Raw genomic sequence first — 3,734 nt, forward strand, 5'->3', positions numbered from 1 at the left:
GCTTGGCCACCGGTGAGGCCGCGTGGGTGGAGGCTGCCCGCTGACCACAGGGCCTTCGGCGGAGGAGCTGGAAGGTGGAGGTGGCCACCCAGTCCCATCGCCCCTCCTGCAGGGGAGGGACCTGGGCAGCAGAGAGGGGTGCCTCCAGCGTCCCCCAGGGAGAGGACCCGGCCAGGCTGCCGCTGCCCCTTCCCTCCAACCTCTTTTTTTAAAAAATCCTCACCCAAGGGTATGATTCCATTGATTTTAGAGAGAATGGAGGGGAGAGGGAGAGAGACAGAGAGAAATATCGACATGAGAGAAACACATCGATGGGTTGCCTCCTGCACGCGCCCCGACCAGGGCCCAGGCCAGGGAGGAGCCTGCCACCGAGGTACATGCCCTTGATGGGAATCGAACCCGGGACCCTTCGGTACGCAGGCCGATGCTCTATCCACTGAACCACACAGGCCAGCCAGGGCGAGGGTGGGACGCAGAGCAGGTGACAGAAGCGGGCGGGTCCCGCGAGGCTGCCCGCACTCTCCCCTCCCCCTCCCCCGCGCGCTGCCCCACGCGGCTCCCGGCCGCCTCCCTCCCCTCGGCTCAGAGTCTGGGACTTAATTACACCCTGACGCCGTTTGTTTTCTGAAAAACATGTTTATTTTGGTTCTGACTCATTGCAGAGAGTTTAGAAAAGACAAAAACGAAAAAGAGGGAAAATGAAAATCACCCGCAGTCCTGCCACCCAGACACAGGCCGTGCCCGTCGGTGCGTCTGCCTCTGCGCACACACTCGTTCCCGCCACACACACTTCCCCCGGGAGACAGGCGGCCGCACAGGCCACACGGGGGCCCGGCCTGCAGCCCTGGCGTCACCGCTTCGGCTTTAGGTCGTGTTTAGACATTGAGGTGTCATTTGCGCGGCGTAAGAGGCCGCTTTTCTGGAAGTGGACGTGCGGGTGGTCGGCACGTCTACGTACAGATGTGCAAGGCCGTTTTGGGTCCTGGTGAGAGGAGTCGGAAGTGGGGCTTTGGGAAGAGGGGGGAGACGCACCACCTGTGCGCAGTACAGATGAGAGCCGTGCGCTCTGGGACAAGGAGGGAGGCGCGATTCCCAGTGACATGGAGTCGGGGCACCTGAGCTGAGGGGCCGGTGAGAGTCGCTCCAGGGGAAGAATCCTGAAACCAACACTGAGGGGTTTAGGAGTTGACCGGGAGCCCAGGTGACTCTGAGCAAGAGAGAGAGACGAGGTCCCAGCCTGGAGCCGGACGGGGTGTCTCCAGTCTTTGTGGGTGGATGGAAGGATGGGCACATGGAAGGGTGGATGGATGGGTAGATGGATGGAAGCATGGACAGATGGATGGGATGAAGGAGGGATGGGTGGATGGGACAGATGGGTGATGGGTGGATGGACAAGTGGATGGACAGAGAGATGGATGGAGGGATGATGGATAGACAGGTGGACAAATGCAGGGATGGATGGAGGGATAGACAGACAGATGAATGGATGATGGATGATGAATGAATGGATGGTAGGTGGATGGAAGCATGGATGATGAATGGATGGAAGGATGGATGGATGATGGACGGACAGAAGGATGGATGATGGATGGATGGTGGATGGATGGACAGATAAATGGATGGATGGATGGATGGATGGAAGGATGGATGATGAATGGATGGAAGGAAGGATGATGGACGGACAGATGGATGAATGGGTGGAAGGATGGATGGATGATGGACAGACGGATGGATAGATGGACAGATAAATGGATAAATGGATGATGGACAGACGGATGGATGGATGGACAGATAAATGGATGGATGGGACGTAGGGAGACTGGGGACGAGGGGATGCATAGCACACAGCTATAACCTCCCCAGTTCTCACTCTGGTCCGCAGGCGCCTATGAGACCCTGGACACGAGAAAGGAGAAACTAGATTGTGGGAAGGACTGGGAGCCTGTGTCAGGGAAGCCAGCACTGATGGGACTTCTCCTTCCTTCTCTCTCCGCCTCCCCCCACAGCCCCCCGGGTCCTTGAAAAGTGCTCACCTGAGGCCTGGTCTCCCCTGGTCCCTCTCACTGCAGAGTCTGCTGGGACGGGCCCTCAGTGTCTTCGAAACACTGGGTGCTGCTCACGTCCCCTAACCTCTGACGTCACCGCGCCCTTCCTGAGGCCAGCGGGAAACCCCGTCTGCCTCTTCCTCCTCCAACCACAGCCGCCCGAGGCCAAGAGCAGGCATCCAGGCCCCGGGGAACCACAGGGCCCAGCTCTCAGACAGCCCAGGAGGGACCCAGAAACCAGAAACCCCCTCGCCCGATGCGAGGCCCCCGATGGCGGGGGCCGGGAGGGGTGCGCTGGCTGTTTGCGGTCCCACCCCAGGATTCCAGGACCGTCACCCCCAGTGCTGGCCCTCTGCCCAGGCCTGCGGGCCGTGTCTTCAGGGGACGCTCATCCAGGCTGCACACAGAGCCCCGCCTGCGCCTTCCCCGGCGGGCGGGCAATTATTTTTATACGCTGCTGCCGATTAAACACGAGGGAGGGTGCTCAGGTGTCACCCTTTGATGTGCAGAGAGGAAGGGCGCTCTCTGCCTGCCAGGCGGGCGCGGGCGGGCGCGGGCTCATCCGTCAATGCCTGGCAGGTGGAGGGAGGGGGCTGGGCCTGGTGGTGGAGCCCCCGCCCCTTGCAATTGCCTTTGTTTCCATATCCACCTTTGATCTAGTGAAGGGCTGACTGCGAGGGGAGGGATCTTGTCAGGTGGCATTAACCAGATCTGACAGGCCTGGCCGGGCTGGCTCAGGGGCTGAGCGTCGGCCTAGGAACCAGGAGGTCACGGGTTCGATTCCCGGTCAAGGGCACATGCCCGGGTTGCGGGCTCGATCCCCAGTAGAGGGCGTGCAGGAGGCAGCCAATCGACGATTCTCTCTCATCATTGATGCTTCTCTCTCCCTCCCTCTCCTTTCCTCTCTGACATCAATAAAAAACACACTGACGAGACTTGGGGGGCAGTGTTGCTGTGGCCCTCAGCTGCCCCGCTCAGTCAGTGGGAGCACGAAGGTGAAGGAGGCTCCATCCACCTGTCCCCCTCACCCCACCTCACCCCCAGAAGGGAAGCGTGGGATCTCGTTCAGCCACCACCTCTCTGTCGCCGAGGGACCCCGCCCAGGAGAGCTCAGGTTCCAGGGTTTTCGTTTTCGGACCCTGTGAGGGCCTGGCGCTGGGCTCCCGATGTGTAGAGGCCGGCTAGGACCCAAGGGAGGGGACCCCAATGTCCGGCCCAAGCCGTTCACCTGACCTCGGCCAGCAATGTAGTAGGGGCAGCATCCTCCTCTGTGTGGGGCTTGGGGGGCCGTCCCTATGGCCCTGCTACAGGGCAGAGGCTGAGAGGCACCTCCTGCCAAGTGGACATGAGCAGGAGGAAACGGAACCCTGGACTCAAAGCCAAAAACCTTCTTTTTAAAAAAATGTCATTGATGTCAGAGAGGAAGGGAGAGGGGGAGAGGGAGAGAGAGAGAAACATCACGATGAGAAGGAATCATGGATCGGCCGCCTCCTGCACACCCCACACTGGGGATCGAGCCCGCACCCCGGGCCTGTGCCCTGACCGGGAATCGAACCCTGACCTCCTGGTTCATAGGTCGACGCTCAACCTCTGAGCCACGCCGGCCGGGCTGGCCAGACCTTCCCACCACCCGGTCCTGGGGGCTTGGAGGGACAGGGCCACAACCCTGCCAGCCTCTGCCTCAGCCCT

The 3,734-nt window shown here is 60.8% G+C and overlaps 1 protein-coding gene across 1 annotated transcript in view; it reads left to right on the forward strand.

The window, feature by feature from the left end:
• Window positions 1-3,734, forward strand: part of LGR6 (leucine-rich repeat containing G protein-coupled receptor 6) — a 26,082-nt gene that overhangs the window by 6,201 nt on the left and 16,147 nt on the right. The gene's annotated exons all lie outside the window — the stretch shown is intronic.

The sequence above is a fragment of the Myotis davidii genome, unplaced genomic scaffold, assembly GCF_000327345.1.
Source record: "Myotis davidii unplaced genomic scaffold, ASM32734v1 scaffold1915, whole genome shotgun sequence".
Classification (NCBI taxonomy): domain Eukaryota; kingdom Metazoa; phylum Chordata; class Mammalia; order Chiroptera; family Vespertilionidae; genus Myotis; species Myotis davidii.